We start from the raw sequence: 16,669 nt of genomic DNA on the forward strand, positions 1-16,669 counted from the left end.
TTTTGGGACAGAATGACGGAATGACAGACAGGCCGAAAACAATATGCCCCCGATCATTCGATCCGGGGCTTAAAAAGTAATGAAAATTTATTTTTTATTTTTTGACCTTTGACCTTGAAGGTTGACCTGACCTTTCACACCACTCAAATGTGCAGCTCCACGAGAAGTAAGTAAGAGATTGAATGGAGAAATGAAAAATATATTTTTTTAATTTTTGACCTTTGACCTTGAAGGATGACCTTGACCTTGACATTTCACCACTCAAAATGTGCAGCTCCACGAGATACACATGCATGCCAAATATGAAGTAGCTGTGTTCAATATTTAACAAAATTATGAAAATTTATGTTTTTTATATTTTGATCTTTGACCTTGAAGATTGACCTTGACCTTTCACCACTCAAAATGTGGAGCTCCATGAGAAGTAAGTAAGAGATTGAATGGAGAAATGATTTTTTTTAAATTGTTGACCTTTGACCTTAAACGATGACCTTGACCTTGACCTTTCACCACTCAAATGTGCAGCTCCACGAAATACACATGCATGCCAAATATGAAGTTGCTGTGTTGAATTTAAAAAAACTTATGATAAAACTTTAACAAAGGTGAAGTTTTAGGAAAGAAAAATACAATGATTTTGACATTTGACCTTGAAGGATGACCTCGACCTTGATTTTTCACCACTCAAAATGAACAGCTCCATAAGAACACATGCATGGTACAAATCAAGTTGGTATGTTCAATAATGCAAAAGTTATCAAACTTTAAACAGACAGACGGACGGACGGACAGACGGACGGACGGACGGACGGACGGACAGACAGACAGACAGACAGACAGAGGGGGATTGTGCAGGAAAGGATGTTTATATTGAGAGAGGAATTTTAAAGTATTTATAAGGGAAAAATGCATACCATTTGAGCAGATAAACTTTGACCCCTTATATTAAGTCCTACCTAAGTCACAGTTTGCAAATTCATTAAAAATCTCATGCAAAAGGTAGTAGCCTGGCGTAAAGAGGCTTTTTTTTATGTAATATTAAACGAAGGAGTACAACATCCTTTAAAATAACTCAATTACAAAAACTTGACAAATGCACTGTAGTATTTGCAGGTAACTGTTCTGTCAGGCCCGTAGCCAGGGTTTTGAAAAGGGGGGTGCGAATTTTCCAATCAACGAATGTTATTGAGCAACTAAGTGGTGTTCCCCTCTTGCAATCGGGGGTTTTGAAGGTCCTTCCCCTAGAAACATTTTGAAATGAACTTAAAACACTGCATTTCTGGTTTATCTGTATTTAGAGACTGAAAGTTATAGAGCATTTTTATAAGAAATTTCCATTCATTGACCATATTCAGTGACAGATCGACATGTATAATATAACATACATGTATTTCCCATTACCGTTTTCTTCATTTACCATCTTTATCGACCAGTCACGGAAATGCATTACATTATACGGTGTTTAACCCGACACTAGTATGCGCGCAAATACTTTGTTTACACATGCAACAAAACATTTATAGAAAGTAAAATCAACAAGCAAATTCGTTGGAATTGATATCCCCTGCCCAATATGCTTCTGGACACAAAAGTGTTATATTTGACACTCAATAAAGCATTTTTTCAAGATACAAAGGGCCATAACTCCTTTATTATCCAATGGTGTACAATGCCATTTGGCGTGCATCATCCTCTTATCCATATATATACTCATACCAAGTTTCAATGAAAACCGCCAAAGCACTTCCAAGATATGGCTCCTGACACAAACAAGAGCACTGCCTTGCGGGTGCAGACCGCTCATCTATTTTCTGTTTAAAGGTGAAGGGACTCTCATTTTCAATCACAAAGGTGGGAGGGGTGGAGTGAAGAGGGGTGTATAGTGTGGGGCGTGGACATTTATGACACTATCTTCCAAAAATGCGGAAAAAAATGCAAAAAAAATTAAAAAATAGGGGGGGGGATTCAGGGGGGGGGGGAGGGGGGGGTATTCTTGGGTGCGATGGTTGGACGGTATTTCAAACATAAAATAATAAAAATAAATATTTTTGTTTTTTAAACTGTTTAAAAAAAAAACAATTGGGGTGGGGTGGGGGGGTATAGTATAGTGTGAGGGTGTGGTGGTCATTTGTGAGATGATCTTTAAAAAAAAAAAAAAAAAAAAATAGGGGGGGGTTGATTCAAGGGGGGGGGAAGGGGGGAGGGCACGGGGGATGGTTTGGGTGGAGTCTATTGTCACGGTATGTCAGGTAAGAGTAGTTTTGTCAAAGTATCAATCAAATCTAATCATAAATAAAGAAGTTATGGCATTTTTAGCAAAATTTAATAATTTGACCTTGAGAGTCAAGGTCATTCAAATGTCAAGGTAAAATTCAACTTGCCAGGTACAGTAACCTCATGATAGCATGAAAGTATTTGAAGTTTGAAAGCAATAGCCTTGATACTTAAGAAGTAAAGTGGATCTAAACACAAAATTTAACCATATATTAAAGTTACTAAGTCAAAAAAGGGCCATAATTCCGTAAAAATGACAACCAGAGTTATGCAACTTGTCCTTTTACTGTACCCTTATGATAGTTTGTGAGTGTTCCAAGTATGAAAGCAATATCTATGATAGTTTAGGGGTAAAGTGGACCAAAACACAAAACTTAACAACATTTTAATTTCCTAAGTATAAAGGGCCCATTATTCCGTCCAAATGCCAGTCAGAGTTACATAACTTTGCCTGCACAGTCCCCTTATAATAGTTAATAAGTGTTGCAAGTATGAAAGCAATAGCTTTGATACTGTAGGAAAAAAGTGGATCTAAACACAAAATTTAACGAAATTTTCAATTTTCTAAGTATAAAAAGGGCACATAATTCTGTCAAAATGCCAGTCAGAGTTACATTACTTTGCCTGCACAGTCCCCTTATGATAGTTAGTAAGTGTTGCAAGTATGAAAGCAATAGCTTTGATACTTAAGGAATAACATGGACCTAAACACAAAACTTAACCAAAATTTTCAATTTTCTAAGTATAAAAAGGGCACATAATTTTGTCAAAATGCACGCCAGAGTTATCTAACTTTGCCTGCCCAGTCCCCTCGTGATAGTAAGTAAGTGTACCAAGTTTGAATGCAATAGCATTGATACTTTCTGAGAAAAGTGGACCTAAACGCAAAACTTAACCGGACGCCGACGCCAAGGTGAATGATGACAATATCTCATAATTTTTTTTCAAAAAATAGATGAGCTAAAAAGCATTTTTCCAAGATACAAAGGGCCATAACTCTGTTATTAACAGATGGTGTACAATGCCATTTGGCGTATACTCATACCAAGTTTCATTGAAATCCGCCAAAGCACTTCCAAGATATGGGTCTGGACACAAAAGTGCAGGACGGACGGTCGGAAAGACGGACAACGCCAAAACAATATCCCTCCACCTACGGCGGGGGATAACAATAAGAACAGAGGGTTTTATCTGATTTTGGGGAAATGGCCTGGCCTTTTTTAGGAGAAGAAAATTGCTCGAAACGCCAGATTTTGGGGAAAAAATCGCGCAAACGCCAGATTTTGGGGAAAATAAGGTAAGTATTAAATAATCAATTTAACATATTTTACTGTTTTTAAAACAAATTCAAGGCAACAGATAATTTAATTATGCAATATTTTTCTATTTTCTACACTGGATCAGGTTAACTTATATATTTAAGGTTAAAAAGAAATCTTTATTTAGTTATTTTGGGGGGGAGGAGGAATGAAATCTAGGGCAAAATTAACCAGATGAGGGGGAAAAATCCGAGGGGAAAAGGCCGTTTTTTGGCGGGTCACAGAGAAGGAAAAAAACTGAAGAACGATATAAAATATCATTATTTATTGGAATCTTGATAAAATTAGTGTATTTTACCATTCAAAAATTTTACCATTCATAAGTCAAGCAAATGAAAAGGAAATAAATATTTGACTTTTTCAAAACAATTGTTTGTCTGCTACTATGGATAGTACCAGAGGCCTAGCATTGCTCTAAACGTGCTAATAGTGTATTGTACAACAAACACTGTTTAATAAATATACCCCCTCTTCTTGGAAGGGGGGCATAAAAATGGGTCATCTCTAAGTTGCATCAATACCAGGTTGCAGGATCATGTGACTTTGTTTATGGAAGTCAACACACCAGTAAGTGCTGCTTTTTTCCAAATAACTTTGTTAAACAATTTTTCTTAAGAATTTCAACCAGTGCATAAAAGATAGATTTTAAAGCTGCGTATGTCAATGTGAAATACATCAGAATTACTTTATATAATAAGCATGTGTTCTTTTTTCATTTATACTGCACAAATATCCTTCACGCAAATTGATTTTTTGTCACCGATTTCAGATGTATTCTCAATAGGGATGCAAGAGGTTACACAAATGATTAACCGGTTAACCTTTTTCCGTAACGCCTAAAGTAGTTAAAATCATTTAGAGTACGTAAAATATGTCATACCGCTCTGTAGAAACAAAAGTAATTTCAAATTTGAAATCGCTTGGGTTGATAACAATCCAGTTTCGTAATAAAATGAATTGTAAAAGATATTTTCATAATTTTGCAAACATATGCTATATATTTTATTTAGTTTTCCTGCGTAAATGAATAAGAGTAAAAAATTAAAGAACTACACAATGTTCATTTTCACGTGTTATTAACTTATTTTTGGGTTGGCCGCTTATATTACCTTCGCGCCGTATCGCTCACAAAAATGGTGTGTTTCTTTGTTCATTCTGTTATAATTTTTGAAACTCAAATTGGCTTAATATAGAAACGTTTTTCCCTTTCAATTCGATGTAAAGTGGGTCATGTGTGTTCAACGAATCCGCATCTATTCTTATTCGCTAATTGCATATTTTGTTGCTTGCATTTTAGCGTTTGTAGCCGAAGTAGTATCGTTTGATTTTCATTATACAATAAAAAAATGTGCGTAAAATAAAGGACACACATAAAATTAATTTTGAACGAAATGTAAGTTGAATATTTTTTTATATATTTTTTTATTCAATATCATACATACAATGTAAACATGTATATGATCATACAACATAGTGATTTACAAAGCAATACAGTTCAGACATGTTTTACAAGATATGCTAATATCATACATGCCATAATTTTTCAGACCAATTCCGGGACATTGAGTTAAATTGTCCGGGACTTTTGCGGATTTTCCGGGACATGTATAAAATGTACCGATATTTATAGACATAGCAATTTTGGTACAATTTTTTTTTTGTTTCGCATCGTTAATTGCAAAAGTTCTAAAGCCTATATCCGAAATACACTTGATCTATTAACGTCAAAATAAACATTACTACTTCCGTTACTAGATACAAGCCACATGTTTTCAGTGTAAGCATTCTAACATAGATGGTGACGTCACTGCAGTATTGTTATTAAGACCGGTTTGTAACGCGTAGTTGTTGATACGCCTTTATTCATTCATTCACTGGGGGTTTAGAACAAGACAATAATAAACCTAGTGAGGATTTTATATGCTTACTTTTTTACTCAACTTCTTTGTCGGTTAAACGTGCGAACATAAACTGCTTTTAATTTTTTTACTCAGCGATGTTGGACTTCAGGGGTGTGAACAACTATCCTTTGCCCTTACGCAGCGGGAAATAATGACGTAGTAGATTAAAGTCAATTAACAACCACATTAAACAATGCCGCCTTTTCGGTTTGACCGCGAACGTGAGACAATCGATATGATAACAGGACCCCTGTAAATTGATCGATTTTGACACATAGCGTAGTCTGCCTATTCGGGTAGGCATTGTCATGGAGACGCTGCAGATATACACAGAGTGCAGTTAAGCCTTAGATAAGGTACATGTATATATGGATTTTGTAAATTCCGGGACATTTGACAGATTTCCGGGACAGCGGGACAAGTTCTTCATTTCCGGGACTGTCCCGGACAATCCGGGACGTATGGCATGTATGCTTATATATATTTATTTTTTTAAAGAGAAAAGAAAAGCACAACAGAGGAATAGTTATGAAAAAAGGTTGAATATTTTAATAAAATCAGTACATTTATGTAATAGCGAAGTAACTAAGTATTATGATTTCAAAACTGATAGTTACATATGTTTGTCGACGTACCATAGCGCGCACATTTTACGCAATTACACAAATACTAAATTTAACGGGTTTATTAATTTTTAATATTTTTAATTGATGTTTAATTATTTAAATAGTTAATGATTTGCTTTCTTAAACAGAACTTGCATCGGACGGTTATGGTGGAATCATTGGACGTAAATTATCATAATGATATTAATTTTTGATAAAGAAAAACGACAACTCGTCAAGATTTTAACTACGAATTCAATTCGTGATAAAATTGTTACTTATAAACACGGTATTTTTTCGAGCAATCAGTGTTTGATATTGGTTAACAAAACATCAAAATAAGCCGTCCAATGTCTCAACTGTTTTTTTATCGCGAGTTCAATAAACGTGTCAATTACGTCTTCGCTATAAGCTCCCACTCACCGCAGTTCGCTAGTTAAATTTTAGCGAGTCAAAAGACCAGTAATGTCAGTTATCAAAACGTACCCCTTATTTGTTATCACAAAGGTATTGATTAATTGCTTGATTACTTTGACTGTTGACACGTTATTGATTACAGTCGATGGTGCGGCATGTTGTTTTAACTAGTCGCCCGCGCAAGTTGGCAGTATGTCACGCGAAAAATGTAAAATTGTACGAAATATTCACTGAAAAAAACATAATCATATATTTTTCCAGGTTAACCTTTTCCCGAAAATGTAACCGGTTAATTGGTCGTTTCTGTAGGTTAACCGGTTAACCTCTTTCATCCCTAGAAGGATCGGCACAAACTGCAAGTAAAACTGTCTTTTATGCACTAAAGATTTTTGCAAATGTATTTCAATAACATGACATATTTGTAAAAATAAAGTTCTGAACAGTGTGTTTACATTCTGTCCAGCCCTGTGTAAATACCTGAAAACCAGGCTGATTCTGCACCCTGAATACTAAACAGAAGCAAAATGGTATAACTGGTTACTTTTACTTTTAACAACTATTTTTAACAAATTAGTTATCTGTTTTCTAAACGCATTTTTCAGAAAATATAAAACTTAGGGCTTCATAAAGACCCTTTAACCACAAACTACTAGCCCTTTGGTCTCAAAGTCCTTAACAGTGTATACCAGGACATTGAAAAAAGGACGTATTTGCCCATTATGCTCAAGATCCGTATCAATTAATGAATATTAAACATTAACATCCACCTGATCAAATGTTATAACGGTTTAAATTCATTATTAAAGCATAGATCTTCTCACATGTTGATGTCAAAACTTTTATTGATTTCAGCAATTCTGCGGTTAAATTTTTTTAATAAAATCACGGTCTATCTTGGAAATGACTTCATAGAGAAATTTAATTAAATGGTGACCTGTTGGTAGCCTATTGAATTCATCATTATTGTAACGCTTAAATACGAAGACTCACTGTTTTCAGGGAAAAGATAAATAACTGTTTTTGCGTCGAATAAAGTTTGGTGCAACTTATAGTACACATTTTTACTAGTCAAAAAACATTGGGTGTGTCAACGCACCCAACGCACCCCCCTGGCTATGGGTATGTCTGTAACATTATGCAAAAACATGCATGCAAATGTGGGAGTTGCACACAGAAGATTGTGACGGACGGAAACATACAGTCACCCACACAGACAAGAGGATGCTTACAATTTCTATATCCCTATGTCTTTTGTCTGGAGATATTATACAACAAGCAGAATCAATTCACTTTTAAGCCAGCTTTATTAGGACTACCTTCGGGTATGAGTTTTATTTATTGTATGTTATTGCTTCACAGTAAACAACAGAACTAATACAAAATTCAACTAATTTCAAATTTATAACATTTTTTACCGTTATGTGCGCTAGTTATGAATATTAACAAATTGACAAAAGCTTTAAGTTCACCTTATTTTGAGTGGCAATACATAACCCTGAGAATTACGGTCATTTTTTTAATTTGGACCACATAAACAAACCAGTTTCACTTAGTTCCAAAGTAACACGCATATTTTCTTGAGAATCAGAACAAGAAACTTTCAGAGACACATTAACCACTATATATCCTTGAATCCACTATTTCCTCTCAATTCTAGAGCACATAGGACAGTTAAAAACACCAAGAAACAAATGGTATGAAACCATTTTGATGGAAATACAGACCCCCACCAATTGACTAGACAAAACAATTGCCCTGTACAATGATAAGGTAATTATGTAGAGACCATATTATTAAGGCAGATACAGTATCATCTTGCTATCTGTTCACTAATTAAATGCCTGTCCTGTCTAATGTCAAATAGTCCCAAACCATGAAAGCTATGCTTGTTCATGACTTTTGTTACAATATAGCAATAAAAAAAGTATTATCTGCAAAATGCTCTTAAATTCTTTTAATATTTTCGCTCTCCAAATTGTGGGCAAATGATCACTACAACAAGCGCCAACTGGCATTTATTAATGGCAAAGATCAAATGCAAACTATTACAATGAAAAAATATAACAGATTGGCAAAATTTTCTTATACAGTTGTAGAACAAAAAAATCCACAAACCAGTCCAAATATTTTTAATCCCAAAAAAAATCAATTAAAGAAAATTAACAATAAAAGGAGAATACCCATGTGAACTTGATTTTTAAATGACAGATCAAAATGTAACCTGCTAGTATAACATTTCGAATGTGGCTGTCTAATTCATTCAGAAAGAAAAAGGACATATCACCATATTGGAGTCCTTTCTTCTACAAATATTGACACAAATTAAACCTTTCATTTTTGCTAGATTGACCATTAAACAGCCATCTGCCATTATTGGACTGTCAAGTCATGTAATAACATGGTCATTAAGAGATCTACAGATTACTCAAGCATGCATTTGATGTTATATCAAGTATGTTAAGTTTATCTTCACCACTAATGATCATGAGTAGATTTTTAGTCAAATATCCAAGAATTCAAATCAAATTTGACTGATGAACGTGTGACTAAATTGTTGTCCTGACAGCTAAGTCAAACTAAGTGACATTAATCATGTTTGTTTAAAGATATATTATATATGTAAATGTAAATCTTGACACGAATTACATAGTCCAGCTCAAGTCCAGCATCAAAAAGGCAAACACAAGAACATTTTGTGGTGCAGTGACCATGACTAATTGCTCACAATCATCAAGCTGCAGTTAAAGAACAAGCGCAAAACTAAGTACCCATTAGATTTGACTTGGAGAAACTGAAAGATCCTGAGATAGCAGAGGCATTCCAAGCTAAGATAGGTGGCAAGTTTGCAGCCTTGAACGTCATCATAGACAATTACATTGACCAACAATGTCAATGAAGCCCTTCTGTCATTGACCGAAAAAGTTCTTGTGAAAGAGAGAGGGAAGAACAAGCAAGGGATGAGGACAGAGATCATGGACCTCTGCAACATAGTGTCAATCTCTGAGGGCCTGATCCAGAGAGGACCTAACTGTGGGGGCACAAAATTTGTTCCACTGAAAACAAATGCATAGGGGGGGGGGGGGATGTTTTGTAACACAATGTAACAGTCGCGACTTTTTTTACAGGCAAAAGTAACATGCGTTGTATGCCCCGGATGGTCTTATGTATGTACAAAATCGATTTTTCCAAAGTCAGAATGTCAAATTTTAAAGTCAGAATTGCATAAATACGCGAGTTTGATAACCATTGCTGGTAATTTGTTTCGCTGTTTTTGTAACACAATTTTATTTTACACATAGTCGGTTACACACTACTAACGATACTATTGGGTTACTATACAGTACCGTAACGTAAAAAAAACATCGCAACAAAAAAAGTAGTCGTCTGCTAAATTTATTTTACGAGCTAACCTTGCGATTTTTACAACAATTTGAAACCAAAAATAACAAAGTACAATAAAACAAGGGACAAAATTGTCACAAAACCAGGTTTTCATTGTGAAAAAAAAATCTGATAAAGGGAGAAAACTCAAACTGAACTTTTGAAATGAACAAACAAAATTAACCCCCTTTGTAAGTTTTTTTTTTTTTAAAATCTATTTTTAGTTGTGGCGACCTTGACATTGGAGATATTGACGTGATTCTTTCGTGCGACACACCGTCCGATGATGGTGAACAAATGTGCCAAATGATTTTAAAATCTCACAATGAATGACATAGTTATGGCCAGGACAAGCTCTTTTATGGCCATTTTTGACCTTTGAACTCAAAGTGTGACCTTGACCTTGGAGATATCGACGTAATTATTTCGCGCGACACACCGTCCAATGATGGTGAACAAATGTGCCAAATGATTTTAAAATCTGACAATTAACGACATAGTTATGGCCCGGACAAGCTTGTTCCGCCCGCCCGCCAGCCCGCCAGCCAGCCCGCCAGCCAGCCAGCCAGCCAGCCAGCCCGCCCGCATTCGCCAATCTAATAACCAGTTTTTTCCTTCGGAAAACCTGGTTAAAAACACAATATCAATGAGAAGCAGAGTATACAACAATAAGTATACAATCAGATACGGCACAATAAAGATTCACATCATTTATTCGCCATGGTCGTCGACATCGGAGAATCCGTCAGCGATGTCCCCAGTGTGCATTAAAAGCGTTTATTGGTATGCCTGCGATACCACATGTCTGCAAACCTGAGGTCTCAAATACCCTTTAACCATCTGCGATAGATGAACGAACATAATCTTTCCATGGGAGACGATGTCCCCAGTGTGGATTAAAAGCTTTGATTGGTAAGCCTGGTACACCACAAGTCTGCACACTTGTATAAAGATTATCACTACAAGAATATTAGCCCTTCTCATAACAGGCCTCATTTTAATATTCATCATAAAAATGCTTGTGTTACCAATTTTAGAATGCCGGTATACTTCATGCTTCAAAAGTTTTGCAAACAATACACATTAAAACAAACAAACATCGCTATACTATTTTAATAAAATGGTACATTTATTTTTTATGAAACAGCAAATGCTGCATTTATAGCCTAAATGCAGTTTATTACACAATAATTGTTTTTTATTTTGTTTTGTTGTATTATCAAATGCGCTTATTTAAATTCGTATTTCCAATTTTATTGCTAACGCCACGTTAACGCTAGTCACATCTATAGCTCATGTACTTTTCTTTGTTCTGTTAGAAAGCGCGCGAAAATTAGCTTGGGTGTATACACTGTTGAAGAAAAACTGTGTAGCGAAGAGAATGCTGTATCTTTGACGTTACGCTCATTTAGGTAGTTTATTATTGAAACAGATAATGTTCTGTTTACTGATTTACAGGAAAATCTGGTCAAGACTAGATTTAATTTTGGTAATTGTGAAAACATGATCAGCAGTGTTTACTCTGCGATGTTTTGACAAAACAGATACAAATGTGCAAATGCAACGGCTTGCGGATAGGGTCAAATATTACCAGTAATACATTGTTCTGAATGACGTTTTTGTTAAAATTAATACGTTCAAATAAATTTAATGGAAAAAAAAATATAAATACAATGAGCACGTGAGAGAACAAATGCCAGCATCGTTTTTAAGATGAATTTTCTATCTGAAATAAAACACGAAAGAGGATTAAACATTTAATGGATAAACATGTGTGACTGCATTTTTGGGAATATTTAATGATGATTTATGTGCGTCGTTTACGCCGGAGCGTCTTATGTATGGACAAAAATAAAATAATGTAAAAAAAAAGGGGATGCGTCTACATTCCGGTGCGACATATAATCCGAAAAATAAGGTAATAGATCACAGGACTCGTGTCTTCTGAAAATAAAAAAGAGAGAGTATTTTGAAATGTCAAAAAACTTAAATTCAGTTGAAGTCAGTTCTACGCAAAGATTTTATTTCAAAATATAGATTAATACTGTTGGTCTGATCAATATTGCAATAACCATATATTATCAGAGCTTATATAAAATGTGATTAAATGTGAATGTTATTAGTTGAAAATACAAAAGCTAAATTAACGTGCACACAACTTTTCATTAAGTTCAATAATTTTAATAAGATGTATATCTACAAGATGTATATAGAGGGGAACAGACATATTTAATTGTATGGGCTTTATTCGTTATATATTACTAGCAGTATAAAGAAATGTTTCAATAAATTCAAACTCATTTTTTGTTCTTTCATTTCAATATTTTAGAGTTAAACATAATTAACATAATGACAAAAGTTAGTGCAATAAACGGGTTATAATACAAAACTATTTTGTTTAATTAATTCTTACCTTACCCTCAACAACTTTGGCTCCGAGTCTGACTCTGTGCTTTTTGTTTTTTTGGATGGACAAAAATTTGTTCCAGCAGGCATCATTGTTTGGAAGACAATTTGGTGAAACGCTGTATTATATACCGCAAGAAACAGCTCCTTATTTAACGTTCCCATGGTTATGACATCTGACAATACATTACTTATTGGTATACTTGCTATCAAAGCCATGTTCGAGATCATCCAGACGCTTATTTTGTGTAAATGACAGACGCTCACTGTTATCCAGACGCTTAAGATCTAACTGCCTAACAGAGCGCATATCCCACTTTAGAGATTGTTGCTACAGTGATATTATGGAGTGTTAAACATACAACAGGTGCACCCCATCCCCCCAGAGTGTTGATAGTAGGCAGCAAGTTTGCAGGGGCACTCCCTCTGTCGGAAATCGGGAAATCGGTACATCTGACCAAGTTGGTTTCACAAAAAAAAACACTTATACGAAAAATAAGGCTTTAGTTGCTGGGGGGGGGGCCCGGGGGCACATGCCGGCCCCTGGTATATCTGTGCCTGAATCTAACATAGCTAATAAACCCTATTTTGAAATGATTTGAAGTATGGCAATATTCTTTCATTTTTGTGTGCCCCGAGTAACTCCTTCATCTCTAGGAATCTGGCCCTCCAAAAGTTTAAAAATATCTCCAAGGTCCAAGTTAATCGAATTCATTGTCAAAAATGAAACATTTACCTCAAACTGAAACTTTGTTTTAAAAAGAAGTTAGGTGTTGTAATAAGGAATACTAGATCGTGGAAAGTCGCCTGAAGCTAGAGGTGTGAATTTGCCAAAAATTATCCCAATAACAGGAACAACAGGAGTTCAGGGCTCGAATTAAACTTTTTTTTCTACTTGCAAAAAATTGCGAGCAGCTTTAATACCAACTCGCAAAATCAAAAACATTCTCGCAAATTTTGATGGAAACATAAAAAACATTGGACATTAGTTAAGTACTTAACATGTATACACAGTTTATTTCTGCAACCATACAAAGATATCAGTTCCTCAATGGACCATAAGGGCCCACATCAGGTTGATTGACCATCTTCATCTACAACAAGTTTTAGTCTTATTTTAAGTTATTTTTCCCACTTATTCAATGTTTTTGTAGAAGGATTTACAATCCGTTTTTTTCTAACTAAACGGTTAACTTTGCTTTATGTTTTGTATTATGTATATTTTGTGTTATTTCTGTCTGTGGGAATAAAGTGACAAGTTATTTTTCGCTTCAAACATTTTTCGAACATGTGTGAATAGTCAACTGTTTCACTTCCTTTGTACCAATACCATCCGCGTATCTGTATATACAAGTCTACATACAAAGTGCGCGCTTCCACATAAGGGTATTTGGGCGTTCTATAAATTGACCTAAGATTTAGCGATCATGACGTCGAGCAGCATTATACCTACTCATTTCTTTTCACTATTTATTTACTCGCAAACAAATACTAGTGGCTTAAAACTTAACTCGCAATTGGTATTTTTACTCGCATTTTGCGAGTGTGCGAGTGCTAATTTCGAGCCCTGGAGTTTTTCCAAGAAAGCTTTAGAAAAGTCATAACGATCTGCTAGTACTAGATCTTATAGGCCTTAAGGACATATCGAGCAAAGTTATGCGAAAATGTTACGGCGCTATAGAAAGGCGGCTGTAACTTGGTCAATAATGATCCGATTTTTATAAAATAAAGTGTCATATAAACATGAGTAATGCTTTTACAAAATCTCGATTCTATTAACCTCAAATAAGAATTTATAATTCTGCAATTGTTGAAGTAATAGCGCTATAAGAATTTCCAAATCGCGGCGAGAATGACGTTGAATAATTTATTTGAAAGGCTTTTGCTGATAAAATTTTCTTGTTTACATTTTTAATTCAAACATTTAAAACCTTATAAAATAATATTATTTCAAAACGGATAGATATATGAGGACACATAGATCTAGGTCTCTGATAAAAACAACATTACAGTATAATAAATGCTATGATCGTTCGATCCAATAGCGGTTTCAGTTAGTCTTATTTCAATATTGATTCTGTGGATTTTTTCAATTTTTTAATTCTCTATTTTTTATTTTGATCTTATTCATGAGTTATAGGTTATTAAAGTTTTGTTTGTAACCAAGTTTTTTTTCTATTGGTAATTAATTAAAGCTCTAAGTGTCATGGACTAGGATTTCGCGAAAAGAAAACAAAACAAACATTTCATGCGCGTGTTAATTGTCGGATCAATTAGCAAACTGAAGGAGATGTTATGTTTGTATGAAAAATGACAAAGGTTTTCACAATGAACCAAAGCAGGTTTGATGACAGGTGTGTACAATAGGGTATAAGAGCTAAAAATTGTACCAACTTTGTACAAGGCCAAAATCCTTTACAATGAACATTTTCCTCCAGTTTGTTTAATTCAAACCTAGATAAACATATCACCAAGCATAAAAATCTGACTTTATCTATTTGGGATGAAAAATGAAAAAGTTTATCAAAAAGAACAAAAACACGTTTGTCACAGCAATCGTGTACAACAGAGGAAAAGAGCTTAAATTTGTACCAACATTGTATAAGGCCAAATCCTTTAAATTGAACATTTTCTTCTACGTTTTTTTGTAATTTATCCTTAGATTAACATCTCTCCTAGTATAAAAACCATACTTCAACGATTTGGGATGAGAAATAGAATAGTTTAAAAAAAAGAAACAAACCACTTTGGCGACAGGTGTGAAAATGATTGAATGAAATAACAGTATAAAATTGTACAAAGGCAAAATCCTTTAAAATGCCTTATTTTCGTCTACTTTTTATTAATCATACCTAGATTAACATCTCACCTAGCATAACCATCTTACTTAATCAATCTGTGATGAGAAATGAAGAAGTTTTTGACAAAAATCGTTTGGGCCTTTCAATTTTTCAAAAATTATCGAAAATGCACAAATATAGTGTTCTCTTTCAAATTCAGATAAATTAATAATACATAAGAATAATAACTACCAAAACCTGAAGCATTGTCAACAAAGAAAATAAAAACTTATTTTTATTTACACAAAAAAATATTCAATATGTCTGTTTGCGGCGACCGACTTTGCCCATAATTGATTGCTTTAAAACAAAATGGCCGACAGTAGCTGGAACAGGGAAGAATCTACAGGTACACCAGCATCTCCAAAATCGATGTCACGTGACCCGCGTCCGCCGTTAGATATTATCGCATATCGCTATCGCGAAGACGAGAGTTTCCAATCTGTGTTATCTATAGGTCTTTGTATAAACCACTTTTTTCTTGGGCGTTGTAAGTCCTTATTTTCTTACTTCGTTCATAAATCCATTGACACCAGCTGGAACCTAAACTACTGTAGAAGATAATATTCGAGTATTATTAAATATAATTACACACTAGCAACACTGAAAAAAGGATCCTTTCTTGTAAGAAAAAATGTAAACTGTGAACTTGAGTCTAAAAATAGTAGGAAAAAGTATGGTTGACAAGAAATGACAAATATAAATTTGATTAAACTTTTTGAAACACTGTGAAACATCACTTTAGCAAACACATTTATACATCATTATCTATATATTATTAACGTACGCTATAAAAATAAAGGGATTTTATTAAAATGTTTTCAAAATTTCTGTATCTTTCATATAAATAATTTTAAATTATCATTTCTGGCCCACCATACTTTTTCAAGTGTACTATTTTTAGACACAAGTTGTTTACATTTTTTCTTACAAGAAAGGATCCTTTTTTCAGTATTTCTAGTGTGTTATATTTAATAATACTCTTAACATTATCTACTACAGTAGTGTAGGTTCCTGCTGGTGTCAATGGGTTTATGAACAAAATAAGAAAATAAGGACTTACAACGCCCAAGAAAAAAGTGGTTTATAAGGTGAAAACATGTGATTATTTACTCTTTTTGAAAGATTTCGTTACAACTGGTTCATGTATCGCTGAAGTAGATCTATATGTTATTTTAATTGTGCACATGTTTCCTAACTTTAAATAGAATGTTAATATAAGGAATTATTGTTTTACATTACTTCACCCACTTCTTACCATTTCAGAAAGTGATATGTCCTTAAGTTCTATAGTATAACATCCTAATCTTGTTGTATAAAGGACTTAACTTTACACATCATTTGATATCTGTATTTACAAAAACCAATACATTAAGAAATTGGCAGGGCATACTCACGTTTAATTTCAATAATATCTTGTCAGGCAGAAAGATGCGATAATTTATGCATCTATTTATTTTCTGTTTACAAACATTTCCAAGTTATGATGGCAATCTCGTGCAAAAGGCGCTCATTGCAGTTTTCAC

The 16,669-nt window shown here is 34.3% G+C and overlaps 4 protein-coding genes across 10 annotated transcripts in view; 2 read left to right on the forward strand and 2 right to left on the reverse strand.

Annotated features, from left to right (window-relative positions):
• The window catches only part of LOC127874777 (pleckstrin homology domain-containing family G member 1-like), a 290,411-nt gene extending 273,756 nt beyond the window's left edge, over window positions 1-16,655 (reverse strand). The window contains exon 1 of the mRNA XM_052419389.1: window positions 16,541-16,655. The gene's annotated coding sequence lies outside the window, so the exon portion shown is untranslated. The remainder of the gene's footprint in view (window positions 1-16,540) is intronic.
• Window positions 1-16,669, forward strand: part of LOC127874784 (protein-L-isoaspartate(D-aspartate) O-methyltransferase-like) — a 169,562-nt gene that overhangs the window by 134,673 nt on the left and 18,220 nt on the right. The window lies entirely within an intron of this gene.
• Window positions 1-16,669, reverse strand: part of LOC127874779 (low-density lipoprotein receptor-related protein 11-like) — a 179,220-nt gene that overhangs the window by 112,279 nt on the left and 50,272 nt on the right. The gene's annotated exons all lie outside the window — the stretch shown is intronic.
• The window catches only part of LOC127874788 (uncharacterized), a 212,690-nt gene that overhangs the window by 91,606 nt on the left and 104,415 nt on the right, over window positions 1-16,669 (forward strand). The gene's annotated exons all lie outside the window — the stretch shown is intronic.

The sequence above is a fragment of the Dreissena polymorpha genome, chromosome 3 (genome assembly GCF_020536995.1).
Source record: "Dreissena polymorpha isolate Duluth1 chromosome 3, UMN_Dpol_1.0, whole genome shotgun sequence".
NCBI lineage: Eukaryota > Metazoa > Mollusca > Bivalvia > Myida > Dreissenidae > Dreissena > Dreissena polymorpha.